Genomic DNA, 27206 nt, shown 5'->3' with positions numbered 1-27206 from the left:
ATCATTGAATCTGGAAATAGTTTACTTCAGATTCAATAAGCTAGCTTCAATTTTGTTTAAATGCACAAATGGTGGAAGGTTTTGGTACTAACAACCTGACCCACGATATGACTTCTAAAATGAATATTGTATAACAAACGTTGGCAAGCAGAAGTACCATTATAACCAGCATTATCATGAGCATAAAGTCCAAAATGCATATGAGATTGTCCCACCAAAATAAATTAGTTGCATTAGCAAGTAGTTTAGCATATGCATGATTGATCTGTTAAGGAAGGAGATTGCCACTTAATCTCTTAGTAGATTCTCTCTAATCCTTCCTAATTTGCTCCCAATTATTTCCCATTTTGATATAATAATCTACCGCATAAACATCTAAATGTATATTTTATTCCTTAGTGTTCTTTTCCTTTATGATCATGTTATTGCCTCTATAAAGAGGTCTAAGGTAGAATCAATTTTGATGATAATTAAATCCTACCACCTCATATTTCCTCTCAACACCGGATTCCCTAGCCTCATCTTCACATTTGCAAAGTATTCATTAGAGATCTGCTACAATCTGATCCATGAAAGAAGTGCCATGCTGCTTTCCAGAGATTGAAAGGCCAGTCAGTGCCCCCATCAGCCTACCAATATGAGCCGTGCAGCACATTTCTAGTTTCCTAAAAATGATGAAGAAAGGTACCGTCTCTGTCATAGTATAGCTTCCCTCCTACATCACTTTTAATGCTCAAAACAATACATCTGCTTTCTTTGATTCATGCTCTGTTTACTCTGGAAGATGGATAGAGAAAAGACGAATGATTGTTGTGGAGAAAAATCCACACAGGAAAGGAAAGAAAAGAAAGAGGAAAAAAGGGGAATAGCAGGGAAGGAAAGGCAGGAACCAGGAAGACGGTAAAGAGGTGCAAGCTAACTGTGATTGCAGCTGGCGGCCAAGCCAAGGCCGGAAGGCCACGCCTCACGACTCACGACCAAGCCCCGGCTGCAAGACTGCCAATGTTGGCCATAGCAGTGAACTCGTGAGCTCCTTGCTCAAGTCTTTGGATCTATGAGACTGATTGAGTTTTGTTTTGTTTTTTTCTTTTTTGTTTGCTTGAAAGGAATAAATCGTATGTGGATAAAAAATTGGACAAAAAGTAATCTGTAGACAGATTTATATCAGTCCTTTCTCCAATCTTTTGTTGAATACACGAAGAAAACTATCTTGACTCTCATGCAATCCATCTTTTCTCTGATTCATCTTTCAAGATAAAGAGAGCATTATTGTAACTAAGCCTGTCACCTCCATCCTCTTGGCTGCTCAGTCCCACTCCACCTCTCATCCTTTGCTCTTGACTAACTTCTGTTCATGAGATTCTCTTAGTATTCCCTGAATGCATCCATGGTTGCCCCTATAACTATACAGAGACAAGAGTTTTGTCTCTGAGGTTCCCTCTAGCAGGATTTAATCCATGTTACAGGGGTTGTTGCTGTTCACCATCACTCTAGGATCCCATCTAGCTCTTCTTCAAGTATTACAACTATACAGAGACAAGAGTTTTGTCTCTGAGGTTCCCTCTAGAAGGATTTAATCCATGTTACAGTGGTTGCTGCTGTTCACCATCAGTCTAGGATCCCCTCTAGCCTTTCTTTCTTCAAGTATTACAACTATACAGAGACGAGAGTTTTGTCTCTGAGGTTCCCTCTAGCAGGATTTAATCCATGTTACAGTGGTTGCTGCTGCTCACCATCGGTCTAGGATCCCCTCTAGCCTTTCTTTCTTCAAGTATTACAACTATACAGAGACGAGAGTTTTGTCTCTGAGGTTCCCTCTAGCAGGATTTACTCCATGTTACAGTGGTTGCTGCTGTTCACCATCACTCTAGGATCCCCTCTAGCCCTTCTTCAAGTATTCAACACTGCCACTACACATCTACCCATGCTATAGCCTACTGCTCTGGCCAAATCCAGAGCCTAATCATGCAGTGTTATCTCGTTTTCTCAACTTCTTTGCCTGGATTCACCAATTGAAGATGCACCTACAGCCCATGAAACAGCATGTACAACTTCTTTATGATCCTGCTATCTCTAACCACATTACAGCAACCTTAATGACCAAGGCACATCAGTTTCCTTCAGTCACTAGTGTTTCTTCATTTCCATGCACAACAGTCAAACATTCCCTTATCCAGAGTTCATTGCCATTAATGATCTGTCAAGACTGCTGCCAACCTATCATCCAGGATCACTAGTCACTTGCACAACTATTTGATGGTACACAACCTTGAACCGGTCACCATCCCATGGGTTCTCAAACTGGAATAGCATGAAGAGGACACAGAGGAAGCTGTGGTTGATGTGGAATGGGAGCATCGCTGTGTTGAACTTGGCCACAATCATGAAGAAGATGTCATACACAATGTGGAGGTGAGGCAGAGTGGTAATAAGGGTCATCACAAAGCCGTTGTGATGCTAAATAAAAGAGTTATTCCAGATATCAGCTTCAGCGCTACTCACATAACCCATATAGGCCTAAATTGACTCTTCTGAGTCCTCCTTGGGAGATCCATGACAAGCCGGGGTGCGCCAAAAGGGGTTTGCAATCAAATAGAAGTTCAAGATTAGTAGCAAATTGAGATCGAGAGGAGCTTAGGGTGGATAGCATATCACATACAAATTCAATCAGTGACAAGCTCCTTGATGAGTTAGAATTTTATGTAAATTATAGATTCATGTTGGGTTTCTTGTGTGAAAACTAAATGCTTAATGTATATATTTTGATTGCGTTTATTGTATGAGGGTTATTTGGAGCTCGATTGTAATTTCTCTGATTTGATGTCTAATTTTCATTAATTGAATTTGATTCTTTGTAAGACTCAAAATTGAATCAAGATCGAGTCCAATCAAGATCGAATCCAATTAAGATTGATCCAATCCATTGACCCAAACTTCATGATCAAGACTCAAGTTTGATTCAAGTTGAACCCATGCGAATTAGGGCTGAACTAGAGTGAATTAGAGCTGAATTGGAGTTAAACCGGGTTAAACCAAGAATTGAACCCGGTTCAATTCAAAAAAATTGAGTTTAAATAGTAATCGCGAGGAATGCACAGGGGTCGCGATTTTTTTACTGTTCATTTTCGTTCTCCCGTTCTCTTCATTGTTCTCGTGCGACGAACCTCAATATCTTCCACTTCAAATTGGTTTTCAAATCTCAGAGGACGATCACGAGTGAAGCTTGGCGACAAATTGCGAGTAAAATCATCTGATGAGGGTTTCGCCAAAGGAATTGTTTCTGCATCGGGTTTTTGTTTTGATTTTCTAATCAGAAGAAATCGGAGCTGTCAAGAGCATCTGGAGGGGTTCACCAAAGATTCTTGAGGGTTCCAGAGTTCAAATTGCATGCGATCAGATCCTAGATCGAGTGAAGTTTCAGATTGCATTTACTGATTGAATCGGCTCTATTCTATGCATCGCGAAGGGTTTCTAAGCTGCATTGGATTTGATTCGATCCAAAACAAATCGAGCTAAGCTATGTGGTATTCTTGTGAGGTTTCTAAGTTGGGGTCAGTTCTTGTGTGGCGGCAAGAAGAAGATCAATTTGAAAGGGAAACAACTAAGTTCTTGTTTCTGTTCATTTCATTTCCGAAGCTTTTGTTAATCAGATCCATTCATGATTCTTGAATTCGTATTGTTTGGTTAACGCATCAGATTGTATAACTTTCAGATGTGCATAGATTTTCATCCTTTTTCCAGCAATTGAGATTTGATTTTCTGACTTCCTGATTTCCGCATGTTGTTTCATGTTTTCCTGTTTTCTGCATTGGTTTCATCTCGTTATCAGCTTATGATATGATGAATTTCATGCATTGTAGCTAATGAATTAGAATTGATTTGCTTTTTGATTATGCCTAGCTTTTGATGCTTGAAAATGCAATAAAACCTTGAAATTTAATCCCTGCATTTGCTTGTTTGATCTTGTCTCTGATTTTATGTTTAGAATAGGGGCGTAACCATGGATAACATGTGCAACCAAAAATTCGAAGAAAAGTGTAGTCAGGAGTTTGATTATAAAATTTTTCTAAAGAACACTTATGATTGAGCAATGGGGTAGGAAGTCGATTTATAAGATATGTTGCAGTACAGACAGCTTCATCCCAAAATTTACGCGGAACTGATGCATGATGGAGAAGAGCTAAGGCGGTTTTAACAATATGTCTGTGTTTTCTCTCAGCAGAGCCATTTTGTTCTAGAGTATGAGGGCAGGAGACTCGATAAACAATTCCACTTGAGACAAAATGACGATGGAGAGATTGATATTCACCTCCCCAATCAGAATGAACAGAAAGTATTTTGCGATTAAAATATCTTTCAACTTATTTTTGAAAATTACAGAATATATCTAATAAATCAGATTTTCTTCTCATAGGATAGAGCAAGTATTTTTACTAAAAGGATCAATAAAGGTAACATAATAAAGAAAACCATGGTTAGACAAAATAGGTGCAGGGCCCCAAACATCCAAATAAATTAATTCAAGTGGAAAATTAGAAACATGATCAGATGAAAAGAAAGGTAGTTTATGACTTTTAGATTCCATGCAGGCCCTGAGTTCTTGTTTCTGTTCATTTCATTTCTGAAGCTTTTGTTAATCAAATCTATTCATGATTCTTGAATTCGTATTGTTTGGTTAACGTATCAGATTGTATAACTTTCAGATGTGCAATTGAGATTTGATTTTCTAACTTCTTGATTTCCGCAAGTTGTTTCATGTTTTCCTGATTTCTACATTGGTTTCATCTCGTTATTAGCTTATGATATGATGAATTTCATGCATTGTAGCTAATGAATTAGAATTGATGTGCTTTTTGATTATGCCTAGCTTTTGATTCCTGAAAATGCAATAAAACCCTGAAATTTAATCCCTGTATTTGCTTGTTTGATCTTGTCTCTGATTTTATGTTTCTTCCCTTTGTTTTCCGGCAATTGGTCTCTCATTTGCTACACTGTCTGGTTCTTTGTTCTAGTCTTCGTGCTTGATAGTGTCAGTTTCAAGAATAGGTTTCTAGTGTCTTTTCAACAAGTGTACAAGTCGAGGGAATTAAATTTTGCATGTTAAGACTTGTTATGCTTATTTTAACTAGTATAGATTTGATTCTTTGAAGTTGAATTGTGTTGCATCTTAATTTTAGTTTTAGATTGATAAATTCTGCATTCTTCATTAGTTCATTGAATTTGAATTTAAAATTCATTCCAAACATCAAAAGAGGAAAGAAAATAAATATCCATTTACGAAAACTCAAAAAAATTATTTCTAATTTGATTTAGACAATCTTCTACTAATCATAGAAAAAATACAATTTGAGGTCCCTATATTTCATTAATTTTGTGAGCTAAGGATTTTCAAATATAAATTCAATTTGAGATTCACTCGTGACACTAGTTGTGGACTTATCAAATTTTAGTATCGTTGCCGAAATTAACTTGTAGAGTTTATTTGATTTAAGCTTGTGCATATTTTCATTTTTTTCTTTATTGTTCTTTGATCATTGTTAGTTTATGACCAGGTCTGTAGGTGGGGATTTAGTAGAATTTGATCCAGAGATTGAGAGGACATTAAGAGCTTTGAGGAATCAAGAAAAAATATCAGGCAGACCTATGGCAAAGAATCACAAGACTAAAGGAGCTTACATTGCTTACCCAAAGTTGGATGGAGATTTTGAGCTTAGATCTGGACTCATTCATTTACTTCTAAAGTTTCAAGGGCAATCTGGAAAAGATCCTAATAAGCACCTACATGAGTTTCATATAGTTTGCTCTACCATGAAGCCTCAAGGGATTTCTGAAGAAGACATTAAGTTGAGAGCATTTCCATTTTCATTGACTAGAGCAGCTAAGGATTGGTTTTATTATTTACCAGTTGGACATGTTGCAAGCTGGATTGACATGAAAAAGACATTCTTGGAAAAATATTTTCCAACATAAAGAACAGCAATTATTAGGAAAAACATTTGTGGCATTCAGCAAGTAATGGGAGAGACTCTGATTATTGGGAGAGGTTCAAGAAGTTGTGTTCAAGTTGTTCTCAACATCAAATAAGTGAGCAATTACTTGTTCAATATTTTTATAAAGGTTTACTTTCCATGAATAGGAGCATGATAGATGCTGCAGTTGGAGGAGCTTTAGTGAATAAAACCCCAGAACAAGCTAGAAAACTTATTTCAAATATGGTCGAAAATTCACAACAATTTGGGAGTAAAACATTTACTACAAGAGGGGTTAGTGAAGCTCAATTGGTTTCAAATGAACAAAAGGAGATCAAGAGTTCATTATTGAAGTTGACATCTTTAGTGAAGCAAATGGCTTTGAATAATATGAGCAAGAATCAAAATTTTCCAATAGCTTCATCTACAAATCAACCAATGAGATTGTGCAGCATTTGTTCAATCCAAGAGCACAATTCGAATTTATGTCCTAATCTCCAACAAGATGAATCATTGACCGCCTTGACTATGGCTCAATTTCAACAAAAGAATGATTCATATTCATCTACTTACAATCGGGTTGGAAGGATCATCCAAATTTAAGGTATGAAAATTCATTTTATCAACAACAACCTTCCCAACAATTTCAACAGCAAAATCAACCACAATTCCAACAATTTCAGCAGCCACATTCGAATTCTCAGCAACATTTTCAGAGTGGACAGCCTCAACATCAATTCCAGCAACCCTATCGAGGCTTCCAGCAAGTTAATCAACAATTTCAGCATCAAAATCAAAATTTTTAGCATCCTTACCAGCTACCACAGTAATTCCAGTAAAACTACAACAATTTTCAACAACCATTTCAAAATTCACAACCTCAATTTCATCATTTCCAGCCACAATTTCAGCAGTCATATCAAAGTTACCAGCAGCCAAATCAAAGCTTCCAAAATCAGAATTTTCAAGGCAACACTTTTCAGCAACCTTCGTCAAATTTTCAAAAGAATTTCCAGCATCAAAATCAGTCATTTCAGCCTTCAAATCAATTCCAGCAACACTTTTAAAATTCTCAGCCTCCACAGAATTTTCAGCAGCTCAATTCTTCATTTCAAGCTCAACAAAGGTGAAATTCAAACCAAGGCAACTATGGGAATTCCAGTGGATTTATTCAACGACAAAAGCTTGAAGAGATGATGCAACAAATTTTGCAACAACAATAAATTTTACAACAGCAACAAAGTCAACAAAAGAATGATTCTACTTTACAAAGCATTGAAAGACAAATTGAGCAACTTGCAAGTGGCATAAATCAAATGCAAGCTCAAGGATCAAGTCAATTACCTTCTCAAACAATTCCAAATCCTAAAAGGAATGTTAATGCAATAACTTTGAGGAGTGGAAAGTCTATTTCAAATCCAAGCATCCAAAATCAGAAATTCTTGAAAAACCTACAGCAGCTCAATTTCTAGTCCAAAACAGCCCTGAATTGGACTTTTCAGTAGCTAAATTATGGACCAAGTTCAAGCCCAAATTTCAGCCCCATAAAATTCAGCTCAAGTGATGGAACCAATAGTCCCTTTGTCTTTTCCACAGCATAAAATTCAAGCAAAAAAGAATGTAGAAGAAGAGAAAGCCAAAGAATATAAAGAGCTTGTGAATTTATTTAGTAAACTGGAAGTGAATGTGTCATTATTGACCATGATTAAGTAAATCCCAAAGTATGTCAAGTTCCTTAAAGATTTATGTGTGCACAAGAAGAAACTTAAGGGAAATGAATTGATTAACCTGGGGAAGAATGTTTCAGCTCTTATTCATCCAGTTCCTCAGAAATGTGAAGATCCAAGGGTATTTACTGTATCATGTGAGATTGGAAGAAATATATTTCATGATGCTATGTTAGATTTGAAAGCTTCCATTAATGTGATGCCTAGATCAGTTTTTCAGATGCTAGGATAGATCATATACAGCATACAGGAGTGGTTATTCAGCTAGCAGATAGGAGTCAAACTCATCCAGCTGGAATGATTGAAGATATACTTGTAAAGGTGAAGGAGTTGATTTTTCTTGCGGATTTCTATATCTTGGACATGGAGGAGGATTATTTAGCACATAGATCTTCACTTATTCTTGGGAGACCATTCTTGAAGACGGCTAGGACAAAAATTGATGTATATGTAGGGACACTTTCTATGGAGATAGGAGACACAGTGGTGCAGTTTAGTATATTTGATGCTATAAAGCACCCGAGAGAGGATCATTCTATCATGAGCATTGGTATTTTAGATGAGATGATTGATGTTGATTTATTTGCCAATAACATTTTATCTGACGATTACAGGGTTGATTTTAGTTTGAATGATATAGAAGATGCATTGTTATGGAGGTAGCTGATATGGAGCCTAGTTCTGATTTACCTTCAGATGGAGATAGACATGTGAGTGTAGGAGATTGCACTGAGCCCCAAGGATCACCATTATTAATTGATGTATCAGAAGATTCAAAGGAGAGGTATGTGAGTGTAGGGGATTGCACTGAGCCCTAAGGATCACCCATATCTACTGAGCAGTCATAGTTAAGGGGCATTTGGTTGAGAGTTATTTTTGATAACCTTGGTTATCTATCCAAGGTTATCAATGATAACCTTATTTGGTTCGGGTTATCAACGATTCCTGAGTAATACAGTATTACTGCCACGTCAGCAAAATGAGTTATAACCCCGGAATCTGATAACCTTGGCAGGGTAAGATTTTTCACAATTCCGAAATTAATAATAAATTTATCCCAAAAATACCCTTCAATATTTATCATTTAAGACAAAAATAACCTTATACATGTATAAATTTACCCGTCACCTTGATTGAATATATATTAAAATTTTATTTTTAATTTTTAATTTTTTAAATTTATTTTATTTTATTAAAAAATAATTATATATTAAATTTTTATTTTTTTATTTTTTATTTTTTTTAATTTTATTTTATTTAAAAATAATCATATATTAAAATTTTATTTTCTTTTTTCTTTTTTTATTTATTTTATTTTATTAAAAAAAATAATTATATATTAAAATTTTATTTTTAATTTTAATAAAATTTTAATTTTAATAAAATTTTAATTTTAATTTTTAATTTTTAATTTACTTTTATTTTATTAAAAAATAATTATATATTAAAATTTTATTTTTAATTTTTTAAATTTATTTTATTTTATTAAAAAATGATTATGTTGTGAGAAGCAGGGGTAGATAGGTCTTTTCCTCCAGTATTCTTACGGTTATGTTGGTTATATAAACCCTGTACATGTTTTTTCTTTCGGGTGAATAATTTTAACATGGTATCAGAGCAGGTGTATTAGGCTAGGTTTAGGCGTCGACTTCTTCTTTTTCTCACGGTGCCGAGCCGAATTCTCTCTTGTTCTCACCGCGCCGATTTTTCTCCTTTCCTCACGCGAGCCTGCCGCTAGCATCGCGATCTCTACCTCGCCGCCGTCGCCTATCTTGGTTGCCTCTCCCGAAGGCGATTCCTCCCAACTCGGTCGCTGCTAGCATCGCGATCTCTACCTCGCCACCCACGATACCGACGCCGCCGTTGGCCGCCACTCTTCTCGTTTCTCTCTGCAAGACGTGTCGGCCTCTCCTCGTGAAGCCGGCCTCTCGTTTCTCCCCCGAGAGTTCCCTTGACCTAGCGCTCGCCAACCTCGGTAGACCTGGACAGCACCAGCGCACAAGATCTCGAGTTGAGGCTGCCGTTGCGACTCCGAGCGCTGCCGACCCCTCGCGTTCCTTTCAGCGGCAGCGAAACCCTAGCGTCGCACCGTCTCCTCCTTCAGAGAAGATCGCGATTTCTGGTGGGTGCTAGCTATACTCAGCATTAGTCCTAAAACTGTCCATATGAAGACTGTTGACAGAATTTTAAGGTACTTGAAGTCATGTCCCGAAAAAAGTTTGCTGTTCAAAGGAGGTGGTAATCTGAAGAGAATGTTACTCTGATGCAGATTAGGCTGGTTCTCGAGATGATAGAAGGTCCACTTTTATTGCACTTTTTTGTTATTGCACAAAATATTTTGCACGGTCAAGGCTGAAGCAAAATATCGAGCCATGGCACATGGTCTTGCAGAAATATTATGATTGTGTTTTCTGTTGGAAGACATAGGATTAAAGGCGGAATTACCCCTTAGGTTATATTGTGACAATAAGGCTGCAATCAATATTGCAAATAATACAGTACAACATGACCGGACTAAACACATCGAGATTAATTGCCACTTTATTCAGGAGAGACTTGATTCCGGAGAGCTATGTTTGCCTTATGTCAAATCTGAGGACCAACTTGCTAATATGTTTACGAAGATTATATCCCAAGCTATATTTAATTCTGTTCTTAGCAAATTGAACATGTTTGATATATATGTTCAACTTGAGGAGGAGTGTTGTGAAAAGCAGGGATAGATAGGTCTTTTCCTCTAGTATTCTTAGGGTTAGGTTGGTTATATAAACCCTGTACATGTTTTTTCTTCTCAATGAATAATTTTAACAGATTATATATTAAAATTTTATTTTTTATTTTTTATTTTTTATTTTTTATTTTTTATTTTTTATTTTTATTTTATTAAAAAATAATTATATATTAAAATTTTATTTTTTATTTTTAGTTTTTTATTTTTCATATTATCTTATTTTATTTAAAAAATAATCATATATTAAAATTTTATTTTTTATTTTTAGTTTTTTATTTTTCATATTATCTTATTTTATTTAAAAAATAATCATATATTAAAATTTTATTTTTTATTTTTATTTTTTTTAATTTATTTTATTTTATTAAAAAAATAATTATATATTAAAATTTTATTTTTAATTTTATTTTACTGAAAAATAATTATATATTAAAATTTAATTTTTAATTTTTAATTTTAGTTTATTTTATTAAAAAATAATTATATATTAAAATTTTATTTTTACTTTTTAATTTTTAATTTTTAATTTTTAATTTTTAATTTAATTTTATTTTATTAAAAAATAATTATATATTAAAATTTTATTTTTTATTTTTATTTTTTATTTTATTTTATTTTAAAAAAATTTATATTAAAATTTTATTTTTTATTTTTTTATTTTATTAAAATAATTATATATTAAAATTTTATTTTTTTAAATTTTAATTTATTTTATTAAAAAAATTAAATATTAAATTTATTTAATTATAAAAGTGTTTAGAATTAAATAAGGGTAATATAGTAAATGTGAAACTGAGGTATATACTAAAACCTTCAACTAAACAAGTTTTTTTGTTATATTATTTAGAATTGAACCAAACAACATAGGTTATATTTTATTCCTTATAACCTTAGTTATGTGATTACTAGGTAATCACATAACTAAGGTTATACATGATAACTTGAACCAAACACCCTCTTAGAGTTAAAGCCTTTGCCAGAACACTTAAAGTATGCTTATTTGGGAGAGAATTAGTGTATACCTGTTATTATTGCCCAGAATTTAAAGTCAGAGCAGGAGAAATTATTGCAAGTTCTGAGGCAGCACAGGAAAGTTATAGGGTGGGCATTGACTGATATACCTAGGATTAGTCCTGCCATTTGCATGCATAAAATTTATTTGGAGGAAAATGTGAAACCAGTGAGACAACCACAAAGGAGACTTAACCCATTGATTCTTGATGTTGTTAAGAAAGAGGTGACTAGACTATTATCAGGCAGGTATCATTTAGTCTTATTCTATCTCTGACAGTAAATGGGTTGGTCTTAAGAGTTCATGTGTATTGGAAGCATATGAAAACTCAAGAATTTACAAGGAAAAAACCAAGAATTTTCATGACAAGAATATTGTGAAGAAAGAGTTTCAAATTAGTGACAAGATTCTTTTATAAGGCAAATCTAGATAGGAAGGTCCATTTTTTGTTACTAATGTTTTTCCCTATGATTGAGATTAAGGATGATGTACATGGAAGGTTAATGGCCACTAAGAAATTTTTTGAAGGAAAGAGCTAAAGGTGGATGGTTTGGACCTATTTTTTTGTTACTTACACCTTCATTTTCATTGTTAATATCATTCTTTATTTTTCTTTTTCTTTTTCTTTTTTATTTTATATCAGTAATAAATTTTAATTTCATGAACATTTTGTGTGAATTGAGATTAAGGATGAAGCTACGGGACATACATGGAAGGTTAATGGCCACTGGCTCAAGAAATTTTTTGAAGTGAAAGAGCTAAAGGTGGATGGTTTGGACATTAAGTGGATGCTATCTACCCAACTTAAAGGGGAGTTTGTTCCATCTTACACTTCATTTTCATTGTTAATATCATTCTTTATTTTTCTTTTTCTTTTCAGTTTTATATCAATAATAAAATTTCAATTTCATGAACATTTTGGTTTAAAAAATTTATTGTGAATATCATTTTATGCATGTTTTGGATTAAGGAATAAGTGTACCCCTCCTAGTAATTCTTTACATCATTTTAGAAACCTTTGAAAGTGAGTTAAATTTGATTGTTTAATCTTAGAATTTAAGTTCATGGATGAAAATTTTTGGACACTTGAGTTACCATTAGTGATGGAGTCTAGAGTAATAAACTTGAGATGACGTTTTTTTCTACCTAGTGTGGTTTAAACCTTATTTGTATGATGCATTTATGTGAATGTTACTCTAGAACTTGCTTGTGTTCTTTCAAGGCTACATTTCTATGATAGGATCACATTTAAAAAGGTTAATAAATTTGTCCCATTATCTTTAAGTCTTTCTCATTCTATTTTCGATTCATATTTTAATTTCTCTTTGGATATGGGTACTTTTGATGATGTTTAATGTTCCTTGGCCCGAGATAGTCAAAGATTTAAGTGTGAGGGAGGTGTTCATTATTGTGGAAATTGTGGATGATATAGTTAACATGGAGCTAATATTCATAGTATCAAATTCTATAATATTTGGTGTTTCATTTTTGTGATTAAACCAATTGTTGGAATTGAGAATTGAAGCATATGGAGCATGAGATCAGTTAAAGATTTGTTAAGACTGGTTCTTAAAAAAAAAGAAAAAAAAAAAAAAGAAAAGGAAAAATAAGTGTGCCAAATTAGAATTGTTTATGTCAAAATAATTTGAAACAAGGTTGAGTTGAAATTTAAACTTGATTTTAATTTTGAAATTCATGAGGAGAAGTTCTGGAAACATGAGGTAGAGAAGCTCAGAGAAAAAAAAATCAAAGACAACTTTAGCAAATGGCACAAAACTTGAAATGGGAAGTAGTTGAAGATTGATACTATTTTGGAAATCTCATAATTGGTATCTCAATTCTGAGGTTTAAGTCTGATACTCTGAAATTCAGGAATTAGAGCTGTAGGTTGGGATTCAAATAAAATATTGGAAGCAAATCATTTCTGGAACTAAACTGGATCTTGTGAAAAAAAATTGTGAAACAAAGGTTTGTGCCAAAGTATTAAGTCAATTTTGTCCGGAAATCATCAGAATTTAAATGTCTATAAATACATAATTAAATGATATTTTGTTCAAGGCCGGAATCTTGATAAATAAGGTTTAAATTCCATAACATTCCAGATTCTGAAAACTTATTCAGTGTTAACCCTGTTAAGTGCAAATTCTGAATTGTGAAGCCTTGTGGATCTGTTGAGACTATAACCTACTGAAGCCAATATGTTGTGAATCTATAAAGGGTTTAAAGAAATGCTATTGTTGTGTAAATGATGAGGAATCAAAGCTGAAACAAGATTGAAACTAATGTTGAAACAGATTGATGCAGAATCTATGATAAGCTGTTGAAGAGTGAATTAATTTTGCTTGGATTGTCTTCAATAAATCAAGCATAGTATTTGAAGAAGTAGGATTGAAGTGTAAGGAGATATTGGTACCAATCAGATTTGAAATGCAAAAAAAATAGAAAAAAAGAAAAACAGAATGAAAAAAATTTCAGAAATCAGAATTGTTTCAAGAGGGTAAGTAGTGTATCAAAAGCTTGGATGAGCTGATGAATTCCGGTGAAGTTTAATTTCATTCAAGCATTCTCTAGACAATAAACTCAGATTCTACTCCGGATTGTTGAAGCAAATGAAAAAAAAAATGTAACAGCAGGAATAAAAACAGAAGTTGCAGTGTTGAAATTCAATTCATGTTCCAGCTAAGTTTTAAATTTTGATGGACTGAAATGAACTCAAATTGCAAGGAATAATTGCATATTGATAAGTAATAGAAATCAAGTTACAAGATTGAAAAAGAATGAAAAAAAAATAGGAAGAAAAAGGGGGCAAAAGCAGAGATTTCAGATTGAATTCAAATTGTTCTTGGAGCTAGAATGTGTCATTTATACATTGAAATTTCAGATTAATAAGAAGTTAATTGGAGCTCTGAATGATTGGTTTCAATTTGTAAGTTCTTGCAAAGTCTAGCTGTGGAAGATTTGAACTTGGTTTCAAAAGAAAAACACAAATGACACATGTATAGTGAGAAATTGAAGGGATATTTGAAAGGTGAAAGTGAGTATGTATCAATGAGATGAATTTCAGAATTTTAGATCATATTTGGTTGATAGACTTAAAAAGCACACGGAAACGAATAGGGTACAGAAGAAAATATTTAGAGGTGTGGCAAGGTTCATTGATTAGCATTTCATTGTATCCATGTATACCACTACTATTCATTCTCCTTAAAGTTTCTTTTCTTAAGTTTTTCTTTCTTAATTTCTATTTCAATTGTCTCAGTTCATTGTTTCCTTACATCTTCAATAAGCCTTAATAAGTGTGGATTCCAAATCAAGAATGTGGTGGAGAGTAGAAAACAAGCAAGCTTATGGTAGTGCATGAAACATGAGTTGCTTGAGTGAGCTCTACATTGATCATGAATTAGCATCTAGGATGAGAGCCACTAAAAATTATCTTGTGAGAATTAGTGTGATACATTCATCTCAATTAGTCATGAAGAATGAAACTTACTATATGGTTAATTAAGAACAAGAGTCTAGTTCATGAAGCTTAGGTTTTTGAGACTTTACAACCTTAGATAATTTTCTTTCAATTGATTCTAAGTATGAACGAGAACGATCTAGGGAGGTACGACATTAGTTGATTTTCTTTGCTTTACTTGTTGACTTGAGCGAGATGCACAAGAGTAAGTGTGGAGGATTTAATGAGTTAGAATTTTATATAAATTGTGGATTCATGTTGGATTTCTTATGTGAAAATTAAATGCTTAATGTATATATTTTGATTGTGTTTATTGTATGAGGGTTATTTGGAGCTCGATTATAATTTTTGTGATTTGATGTCTAATTTTTCATTATTTGAATTTGATTCTTTGTAGGACTCAAAATTGAATCAAGATCGAGTCCAATCAAGATTGAATCCAACCAAGATCCAATCCATTGACCCAAACTTCATGATCAAGACTCAAGTTCGATTCAAGCTGAACCCATACGAATTAGGGCTGAACTAAAGTGAATTAGAGCTGAATTGGAGTTAAATCGGGTTGAACCAGGAATTGAACAGTATCGCGAAGAATGCACAGGGGTCGCGATTTCTTTACTGTTCATTTTCGTTCTCCCATTTTCTTCATTATTCTTGCGTGGCGAACCTCAATATCTTCCACTTCAAATTGGTTTTTAGATCTCAGAGGACAATCACGAGTGAAGCTTGGCGATAAATTGCGAGTAAAATCATCTGGTGAGGGTTTCGCCAGAGGAATTGTTTCTGCATCGGGTTTTTGTTTTGATTTTCTGATCAGAGGAAATCAGAGCTGTCAAGAGCATCTGGAGGGGTTCACTAAAGATTCTTGAGGGTTCCTGAGTTCAAATTGCAAGCGATCAAATCCTGGATCGAGTGAAGTTTCAGATTGCATTTACTGATTGGATCGGCTCTGTTCTGTGCATCGCGGAGGGTTTCTAAGCTACATTGGATTTGATTCGATCCAAAACAAATCAAGCTGAGTTGCGTGGTATTCTTGTGAGGTTTCTGAACTGGAGTCAGTTCTTGTGTGACAGCAAGAAGAAGATCAATTTGAAAGGGAAAGAACTGAGTTCTTGTTTCTGTTCATTTCCTTTCTGAAGCTTTTGTTAATCAGATCTATTCATGATTCTTGAATTTGTATTGTTTGGTTAACGCATCAGATTGTATAACTTTCAGATGTGCATAGATTTTCATCCTTTTTCCTGTAATTGAGATTTGATTTTCTGACTTCCTAATTTCTACATGTTGTTTCATGTTTTCCTGATTTCTGCATTGGTTTCATCTCGTTATCAGCTTAAGATATGATGAATTTCATGCATTGTAGCTAATGAATTAGAATTGATTTGCTTTTTGATTATGCCTAGCTTTTGATTTCTGAAAATGCAATAAAACCCTGAAATTTAATCCCTGCATTTGTTTGTTTGATCTTGTCTCTGATTTTATGTTTCTTCCCTTTGTTTTCCGGCAATTGGTCTCTCATTTGCTACACTGTCTGGTTCTTTGTTCTAGCCTTCGTGCTTGATAGTGTCAGTCTCAAAAATAGGTTTCTAGTGTCTTTTCAACAAGTGTACAAGTTGAGGGAATTAAATTTTGCATGTTAAGACTTGTTATGCTTATTTCAATGCTAACTAGTATAGGTTTGATTCTTTGAAGTTGAATTGTGTTGCATCTTAATTGTTTTAGTTTTAGATTGGTAAGTTCTGCATTCTTCATTAGTTCATTGAATTTGAATTTAAAATTCATTCCAAACATCAGAAGAGAAAAGAAAATAAATATCCATTTACATTGAAAACCAAAAAAGATTGTTTCTAACTTGATTTAGACACTCTTCTACTAGTCCCAGGAAAAATACGACTTGAGGCCCCTATACTTCATTAATTTTGTGAGCTAAGGGTTTTCAAATATAAATTCAATTTGAGGTTCACTCGTGAGACTAGTTGTGGGCTTATCACTCCTCCTTAGGGATATGATGTTGCGGTCATTGACATAATCCATGAAGTAGTGGAAGCTGAGGCAACATGGTGAAGGGAAAGTTTGAAGCCTCAGTAGGTGAGGGTAGCAAAAGATTCAGCAATGAGGCACAGAACTGGAAATGAGGCAAGAGAAAGTGACATCAGTACATGTGAGGAGGAAAGATAGACCAGCTTGATGCGTAGATGGGAAATGGGGCACGTTGGAGTTAGCAAACCTCGCATTGCATGGCAGACCTAAGCTTGCATGGAGTGGAGAAAGGTCCTATTTTCCACTAACCAATATTTTTTTTGTTAACCGTGAATTTTCACTGCACAAATCACTAGAAATGGGGGGAAAATTTTCAGACAAACAGATCCTATGACAGACAATAAGAGGGTCAACTATATATATGATTATCAGACAATCAGTATCTAAACAGAAAAGGCAAACAAGATTATTTTTTTGGCTAAATAACTTGTAAAAGGTAAATTTCCTCTGCTCTCCAGAAAATTCACCTTTTTTTGTCAATGCCTACGTACCTTGTGCTGGGTCAAGGATTTATGATCAAATATTATGATCCTTTTTCCCTTCCAGATAACACAACAAAAGGAGGAAGGCAGAAAAAACCATAAAATGTACCTTGTACCGTCGATAAGCAGTCTGGATCATGATGGCCGCAATTTCTTTTCTTGATTCACCTGTGTGCTTACTTGCACAGGCGGCCAGGCAAACAACCTCTGCTGCAGCCTGAGCGGCAACAGTTGCAACCTCCGCAGCCACAGCACTAGCAAGTGCCGCCGAGTAGGCATGCCTGCTCTCTTCTTCCCCCTTCTCTATCAGCTTAGCCCCTTGAACTGGAGCAGGAAGCAATGATCGAGTAGAATCCGTAATAATATTTTCCACTTCTTTTGAATGGAATGAATCGGAGACCTTGGAATTCTCAAGACTCTCCTTAAGGTCTCCTCGACAGCAGTAGGGAATGAAGGCTCGTCTAACAGCACTAAACCACTTCCCTTTTCTCCCCATCTCCACCTTCTTCCTCTTGGGCAATTATTTTCTTTGCTAAATCATTCCTGCGAATGGAGTTGTTGTGGATGAGCAACAAATAAATAGCAAAAAGGAAATCCTAACTCCCATGGCGCAGCCCCATGTCCAACTACGAACCATAATGACTAGACTTGCTATAACGCAAAGAACTATCCGATTACCACGAAGAAATTCTGGACGAATAGGAAAACGAAAATTTTCCTTTCCTACTTTATTCACGGTAATTGAACCGGCATAGAGGTAAAACCTTTCAGAGAATAACCAAATATAAACAAAAATCTTAAATGGATAGGAATAAAAGAAAAAAAAACAAAAAAAAAAGAATAGACAAGACCAATTTTCAATTTCAAGCAGACGACTTCAACTAGAATTTTATTTGGTTGGCGAGGAATAATTGTTTGTTTGAGCGGGTGCAGTTTGATGTAGAGAGTATTCAGGAGAGTACAGGTGCATGTTTATCGTGCATATGTATCGATCCTTGGTTGTTTACTCCGACCTGGTGCTTTATCAGGACTGATTAAACACTCACGGCCAGCCTTTTTGTCCCGTATATATACATTCGCACATTTACCGATCAAAAAAATAAAATAAAACGCATATCGAGCGCAAACAAATGAGGAACGACAAGGTTAAAAAAGCCTTGAAGCTGAAGCTTTGCAAATTTCTCTTAGAGCGGAGAGAAGGGATGAACGGCTTTAAAAGGATCAAACTGGAAGCAGCATCGGGAGGAAACAAAAGGTGGAAAGCAACATGATAATGGATTAATCGCAATAGGAGCAGCAAAATCAGAAGCTACACAGAACGCCACCAGTACCTGCTGCTAATTCACGCGAAAAGGCAGAAGTGGCCACAAAGGTCCTCGCTTTCTTCTTCTACACAACAACAGGGGAGGAAAAAAGAAGATACGCAAATACAGAGAGTGGAAGGCACGATGACGGCACAAACCACGGGGAACTTGTTTACCCTAGACCTACCTCCTTTTCTCCACCAATGGGGAGGCGAAGAATGAAATAGAAGCCCGAAAGACCAGACCGCAGCTCAGCGACAGGGATGAGAAAGAGGCCGCTCCGCTCGCGGTCACAAAGCCCCTGTCTGTTCGCCATGGCCCACCTTGGCGGGAAGAATTGGTGCATCCTCCACCAACCTTCACCCGGCCCTCGCCCCTTTGAGTTGTCTGCAGTTAGACCTCTCGCATTGCCTCATTTCTCGTTCGCTCGCTTGCTTTCTTCATCTCCACCGAACCTCGATGTGATGATCTCGTCGGATCGGATGCCTGATTGGGCAAGGAATTCGTCCTCCGTCGAGGTGGTGGCGTGCGTTCTGGTGCGACACAGTTAACTTTCAGAGCGAGAATAGTTCACGATTTTTTTTTTTGACATTTGACTAATTTTTTTAATAAATTTTATATTTATACTCAAATTTATAATAAATGAGGTTTATGCTCATTAATGCGTGGGCAAGTTAATTAAATTATATATATATATATATATATATATATATATATATATATATATAAAAGTTTTATAAGATAGTAAATCTAGAAGACAATATATAGAACAAATAAAATAGAGTCAAATAAAATAGAGTAAGAAAGAACAAATAAAATAGAGTCAGAAAGAGTCTGATTTCTTTTTTCTTCTTCTCGTCCTGAATAGAAAGAAATTATACCCTGACTCTTTTCAGGCCTTATGACTCTCTTTTGCAAAGGTGGAATCTGCCACCTTAGCGGCCCCACACGATCAACCCCACGACCATTTGTGAGGAGGTAATCAAGAAACTTCAGTTGGTCACAACGCAGGAGAGTATTGCCTGACTTCGCCAAGATTCGAACCCTTGCCCTCTTCTGCAACTCTGCTGCGTCGTAACCAACTCAGCTATGTCTCGGGGGCAGGTCTTATGGCTCTCAATCGTGCTTTACTTAGTCAGCACAGATCTTACTAGTCTAGTTCAGTTACTGTCATTATAATAGCTAAGGACTGAGGATAGAAGTGGAGAAGGAAAGCAAGAATTCTTTCTGATCCTTAAAACTTAGTCTTGCATATTTAATAATCACACAATATTTTATTGATACACAGCAAAGGATTACAGCTGAAAGAAAGAAAACAAACACTTCCAAGCTCTAGTAGCAAAGCAAGCAGAGACTAAGAGGGAAGTTCTTCGAGGTTGGATGCCCTAGGTGCATCCGGACAAAGGTATTTATAGATACATATGGCTTAAGGAGTAAAGAGATAAGAGAGAATCTGTTTTTCTGGGAGTGGATGCTTTTCTGGTAATGAAAGGAGCTTTTTCGTAGTGGAGGAGTGAGCTGTCTCTTCTCTTTTGTCAGTGGAGGTTCTTTGTGGATTCTGTTATCATGGTTGGCGTCACACCTTATTGTTGTTATCATGCTATCGTCACTTCTGATGGAATCAATATTCCAGCATGTTGTCCAGATTTTGGTCTTCTGTTGGGTTTGAGCTTGGAGTTTGTTCTGGGAATGGTGTAGGGAGCCTGGTTGAGGCCATATGGCTCCGAGCCAAGTAAGCATTATTCACCAGCATAGAACTTGCTCTTTTTCTGGAAGCCCAATGGTCGTATTTCTTTTTGTATTACTCATATACTGTTTTATATTTTGTGTTTATGGGAAATGAAAAATAGGTAGTTCCCATTTCTTTTGGCCAGTAGATTTTTCCTGTAAAGGATTCCCTGGCGAGAACATAGTCATTATCGGTGTATTCTCTGCCCCAATACCATTGATTTCCTAGGACAGCTGCTCGCCATTCAATGAGTTGTTCTGGTAGTGTTGTTCTAGCAGTCCAGTATGTTGGGAATCCTATGCGACAAAATAAAAAAATTACAGCGGAAAATAGGATCTCTCGAGCGATCCAAGAGAAAAATTCGTACAAGTTAAATCTATAAAATAAGGTCCTATCTAATAGGGTATACTTTCGTTGCGTGCCCTTTGCTTATCCCGCTTGTCCAAGTTGTGTCGGATCTCTTGCACGTTCAAATGTACGTGCCTCTATGCGTATCCACACTAACACTCTTTTACCTTTTGGAGAAGACTTAGGTTGTGCTAGCAACCTCTAAGGGAGAATTCGGCCAAGCAAGAGGAGAGGAGAAGAATGAACCAACCAAAAGTTTTTGCAAGAGGAAACTCTTTTATACTCATGCCATGAATACCAAAGATTTTTAGGCTTTTGGTATTCTTCATCAATGCATGATTAATCCTATTAATCAAGTATGATAACTCTCATGCATGTAACCTCCTCCTCTTCATTACATGATAATAATACATATTAATCATGTATGATGAATCAAAATCCAATATGATTCAATTTGAATCTAACTCAAATTCAACTTATGCATGGTAACTTTCATGCATGTAACTTCCTCTTCTTTAATGCATGATTAATCCACATTAATCATGCATGATGAATCAACATTCAAACTTGGTTTAATTTGAGTCTAACTCAAATTCAACCAACTTGAGTCCAACTCAAGTCTACGTCATCCAATGAGCTTAATTGTTCCTTTAGTCAAACTAAAATAAACTCATCTCCAAATAGAGTGTTATTTGTGTGTGACCCAATAGGTTCTTATAACGTTGGCAATGTTTCTAAAATCTATTTTAGAAATATAAGCCATGAGTGGCATCTAGCAATGCATCATTGCTACCCAAATGATAAGAATGTCGAGATCCAATATAACCTCCGTGACTACGATAATGTATGACCATATCCTTCTATCCTCGATATCTAGATTGATCAATGAGACATAGACCGTGTCATCCTCTTATCAATCTTTATGTTCTTGATCCCCAAATAGACTCACTCAAATAAATAAGCTCAATATCTCATATTGACTCATTTGAGCATGACCATGCATTTCGTGGTCCTACTCTATCAAGAGACCATAAGATATCACTTTCATTATATGGGAATGATAGATTCCATCTACATCACTCACATTCCTCCACATAATTTGTTACATACCCAGTGATCGCCTTTATGGTCCACCCTATTATGAGTGATGTTTGAATATACCAGAGTACATAACTCTTTATGTAGGTAACCATAGTGACTTCAGGTCTAAGGACTATTCATATCAATAGTCACATGAGAAAGTTTATGACACTCATATAACGATCAATGAAACTTTCTCATGGCGGATCAATTCAGTATACATTCTCTAATGTATACTCATGTGTCAACTCGATATCTCATATCTATGACTTGTGAGATCAAGTCATCCAGCTATCCCACATGCTAGTCTCAATACATTAACATCGTCCCTGAATATTAATGCTTGACTAGAAAAGTTTAAGAGTAGTATTCTCTATATCATCTCACTATCGATTCAAGCAATCGATATGATATAGATTAGAACTAGCTGCCAAGGATATTATTATACTTAGTTATTTGGCACAAATATAAAGTAAGTATAATAATCAAAAGTTTTGCCTTTATTAATAATAAAATATGATACAAAATGCCCCTAGTCAATCATCACATAATTGACTCTAGGGCTACTAGTAACATTGTTGTGTGTGAGGTATGTGATACACGAATGAGTTTTGATTGAGTTCCAGGCAGCTGGAGAGTGTTCTAGGTGATCGGAAGGTCAAGACTTAGCTCAAAGAGGATCGAGTTTACAACCTAGTCAGCGGAGGTCTAATCGATTGGAGGAGCTTCCAACCGACTAGAAGAGTGTCGATCGAGATTTATATTACTAGTCTTATTTTAATTGTGCTTGTGCTTACAAAGTTTGTAAGAGATTTCTCCGCTTCTAGAAGGTTTGCATAAAGAAGAAAGAAACTAGTTGATTTACAATTAAGTGCATGGGTGGAGTAGGGATCCGAGAGATTACCAAGTCACGTCAAATTTTGTGTCTTCTTCTATTTTGTTTATTCTTTATTCTGTTACATTTCTAACATCTCTAATAGATAAGAAAAGAAAAAGATGATTAAGTTATTCATCCTCCCCCCTCTCCTAGCATATGATTAGATCCTATAATAGAATCTAATACATAGACCAAAAGACATTTGCCTATAAGCAAAATTACCATAGGGACATGTAAACATGATCTTTTCTTGATCGTTAGAATGCATGGAGATTTAATAAAAACTTGAATATCCATCCAAATAACAAAACTGTGAATGTTTATCTTTCCGTCCAAATAACAAAACTGTGAATGCTTATCTTTCGAGTATTTGATCAATGAAAGAAAAAGGAAAATGGTATTTCCTAGTTTTTTTGTGCAACTTCCTATAATCAATAGACATTCTCCACCTTGTAATTATCCTAGTGAGGATTAATTCATTGTTTTCTTTTTTTAATTATAGTAATCCCTCTTTTCTTAAGAATTACCCATACATGACTCACCACTCACTATCAGAAATAGGGTAAATTACCCCTATATCTAACAACTTTAACAGTTTGTTTTTGACAACCTCTTTCATATTAGGATTTAATCTCTTTTAATGCTTAATTAAAGACTTATGATCATTTTCAAATAGAATTCTATGCATGCACACAGAAGGGCTAATTCTCTTAATGTCATCAATAGTGTATCTTATGACTTTCTTATGCAACCTGAGTTCCCAAAGTAATTTCAATTTCAACTTCATTCAAACTTGCATTAATAATCACAAGATCTGTAGAGTTGGATTTGAGAAGTTCATACCTGAGGGTTTAAGGGAGAAGTTTGAGTTCTACTTCTGGTGGCTTTTCTGTTGGTGTTGAGAGTACCACAGTGAACTCAGAGTATTAATGTATGACTAAGTGTAAAGTTAGTTTGTCCATGAACTAATGATTCTGTGTCAAGTGAAGTAGATTACTTGATAAGTATGAAGTTCTAGTTGGGAACCAGATAATTGGCTAAGTCCTAGTAAAGTTAGGTAAGTGTAAAGTCCTGATTGGGAACTAGGCAGTTGGTTAAACTTTGGTTGGGAACCAAGCAGAAAAGACCTAATTGGAAATTAGAAAAAGCAAGTCCAAGCAGAGTCAGTTGGGAGTTGGAGTCTTAGTAGAGCAAGTCTAAATAAATTTAGTTAGGAGTTGAAGTCTTGGTAGAGCGAGTCCAACCAGAGTCAGTTAGGAGCCGAAGTCTTCTTTGTTAGGTTGAGTCTAGTGCGTTGCGTATATTTACATGTTTCACAAACATGCTCAATGAAAAAAAATAATAAGTGCGACTAATTATTACAACACACGCATGTAGGATACATGTATAAGGTATAATTGGAATTTAAACTTTTAAGAATAACATTTATTCTAGGTATACCTGTCAGATGACTTGGAGCAAGAATGACATCAATCGAGTGGCTCTATCAAAGCTCCACCTCTACCGGTGATCCATGCCAAACACTCGTCTAGACGGCTAGCCAAGTCACGAGTCACATCACCGTCTTCGGTACTAGTTGATGATCTAATGATCGACAACAATCGATACGAGAGAAGACCCTAATATCGAAAAATACGCAACAACACACATCGCATTCATTTTTCGAGACTTTTGACATGAAGTAGTTCTTACATCACTATCATTACATTAATGCTCATCCTACATCCTAAACTCAAAAAATCTACTCCATTACAAGAAGATTACAACAAGTATGCAAGAAAAACGTCATCCACAAGAGATGGGAGGACTTATCTTGAAGCTCGGGCATCATTGGAAAATCTTCTCGCTCCGGCGTAGGATGGATCGGCGAAGAGGAAGCGTTTAGGGCCTCCTCTGGAGTGGGGAGGCACCGTCCCAAAGCCAAGACCTTAGGGTTTTCCCTTGATCCGCCAAAGATCCCCCTTTCCTTAGGGTTTGTTTCCTCTTTTATACTCCCCCAAAACTGCCCAAATTTTCCCTGATTTACAAGGCTCCACCTCAATGAGTTTTTCACCCAATAAACCAAATTTTTTTAATTGGACCCTGAACTAAAGTTGTAGAGCATCAAATTATCTTCAATTTGGTGGGTGGACAGACCCACAACTCTATCTGAACCGACAGTTATGATGGTTCAAAGTTTGGTCTGCAGTTTGGGCAGAGCACCCAGTGTGACCGTGGTTAGGAGGCATGGCCGTGCTATTTAGCATGGCCGTGCTATTTAGCATGGCCGTGCTATTTAGCATGGCCTAGAGAAGGAATCATTCTGTACACCCTGAAGTAAAGTTATAGATCTTGAAGTTATCTTCATTTTGGTAGGTGGCACGGCTGGTGGGTATATCTAAGCTGAAAGTTATACCCATTTTACTTTTAGCCTGCAAAACTGTCCAGATAGAAGACACGACCGTGCCTTAAGGCACGGCCTGGAAGTTCGCCTTAAGGTTTTCGCGGGCACAGCACGACCCCAAGCTAGTCTCGCTTTGGAAGGAAGGCACGACCGTGCCTTGTAGGCACGGCCCTAGACCGATCTGATACTGGACGAAGGACACGACCGTGCCTTATAGGCACAACCCTTTCTCTGGTTCCTTATGTGTTGGGGACATGATCGTGCCTGGTAGGCACGACTCCTTGCTGTCTTCGATCTGTAGGAGGGACATGATCGTGCCTCTTGGCACGGCTTGGTCGTGTGTAAGCTCTGGAAATAGGAGGCACGATCGTGCCTAGATTGGCACGGCCATGTCTTCTTCGTTGATCTTTGCCCTCCATTTCCTCGTGTTTGCTATGTAGAAAACCCGCCCGTGCTGATGAGCATGGCCAATGTGAGTCTTTTTTCTCTACTTCTTGCTCCACCATTAATAATGCATCGTTTTAGCTTCGAATCACATCCTATCAATCAAAAACATACAAAGAGCAGATCTCCGAGCAAAAAAAGTAGAAACATGTAATAATAAACGAATAAGGTGTAATAAAGTAGATCATATGCAATGAATTACAAGTAGATGAGTGTTAAACAAGGCTAAAAATCATATATAACCTATGCTCATCAGCTAGGCAAGGAAGTCCTAGTCGAAAGGATTGGGAAGAAGTCTTAACAGATCAAGGACACTGAGTGGAGGGATTCGATTGTGTTTAGAGGACCAAGATCTAGTCGGACTAGAGACTGGGAGTCAGAGGATCAAATGCTGAGCAGAAAGTCCAAACAGGTCTAGAGGACTGAATTTTTGGCAGATAAGTAAAATCTCCTGAGAGGAGTAGGTGAGGATGTGTTTTCGTAGAAGGGAATAGTAGGCATTGGTTTGACTTTGAGTTTCACTAGAAGCCTAAAAATCAAAACCAGATAGTTGTAAAACTATCCTAACTCAATCTCCTGTAATTTATGTATATTGTGCTAACTCTGTTATGTAAGAAATTAAGAAACCAAAAATTCATGTTTTGAGCACCCCTATTGGATCTAGGTGCCCGGATGGTCCAGGCGCCCCTTTTGGATCCGAGCACCTAGATAAGAATATCTTGGGCCAGCATAGCAGATGAGGTGGCAAGCGAGGATTAGTTGGGACACCTAACACTCCAACGCCAAAAGGAATCTGGGTGCCCAATGATGGATATGTTGGGAGTTGAGGATCGTTGAGACGGCTAGAGGGGGGGTGATTAGCCCAATTCGATTTTCTCCTACACAAATGTTAGTACGCAGCGGAAAATGTAGAAGAAAACACAAAGAACAAACTTAACACACAAGGGTTTACGAGGTTCGGGGATACTTGCCCCTACTCCTCGGCATGTCCGTAAGGTGGACGACTCCTTGATCTTCGGTAGATCAGACCCCGGTTAAAACCGGCTAAATGAAACTCCTTCTCGGTGGAGTTACCTCTCCACAGCAATCTCACAGGTAGATGGTTAAGCTCAGAGATTACAAGAAGAAACTTCAACGAGGCACAACAAGATTAAACTTACAGCACAGCCTCGAACCAAACAAGAATGAAGATCAAGCTATCGGGAGCACGATGAGCAGCAAGCTTTCAGCACACAAGCACAAGTATGTTCAGTCACGTTAACCCTTCTCTTGCGTTCATCTCATCCTCTTAGCCTCAACACCCAACGGCCTCTGTGTCCTCTGAGTTCACTGCACTGAGTCACCTGAGCTTGCCGACACCAAACCAGCATCAAACTCCTCTCAGCTCTCTCACTGACGAACTCGCTGTGCAGCTCAGACCATCACCGTGTCGTTTACCTGGGAACGAGGCTCGATCAACTGAGCCAATGCAAAAGCCAAGCTTGACCCTTCTTATTGTAGTCCAAATTCAAACGAAACCTGCAAGCTTCACAGAGTATTAGCTAAGCACAATCAGAAATAATCAGAAGTCAGAGCAGACGATCAGAACTGGGTTAATCGATCAACCAATCGATTAACTTC

The 27206-nt window shown here is 36.3% G+C and overlaps 3 pseudogenes; 2 read left to right on the top strand and 1 right to left on the bottom strand.

Annotated features, from left to right (window-relative positions):
• The window catches only part of LOC141835065 (protein IQ-DOMAIN 3-like), a 32216-nt pseudogene extending 13400 nt beyond the window's left edge, over window positions 1-18816 (bottom strand).
• On the top strand, window positions 5545-7036 carry LOC141834992 (uncharacterized; annotated as a pseudogene).
• LOC141834619 (uncharacterized) lies at window positions 7533-8359 on the top strand (annotated as a pseudogene).
• Window positions 18817-27206: the final 8390 nt, after the last annotated feature.

This window comes from Curcuma longa, chromosome 9 (genome assembly GCF_044706935.1).
Source record: "Curcuma longa cultivar G26 ecotype Majalengka, Jawa Barat chromosome 9, ITB_CL_G26_1.1, whole genome shotgun sequence".
Lineage (NCBI taxonomy): Eukaryota > Viridiplantae > Streptophyta > Magnoliopsida > Zingiberales > Zingiberaceae > Curcuma > Curcuma longa.
This window is presented reverse-complemented; position numbering and strand designations above follow the sequence as displayed.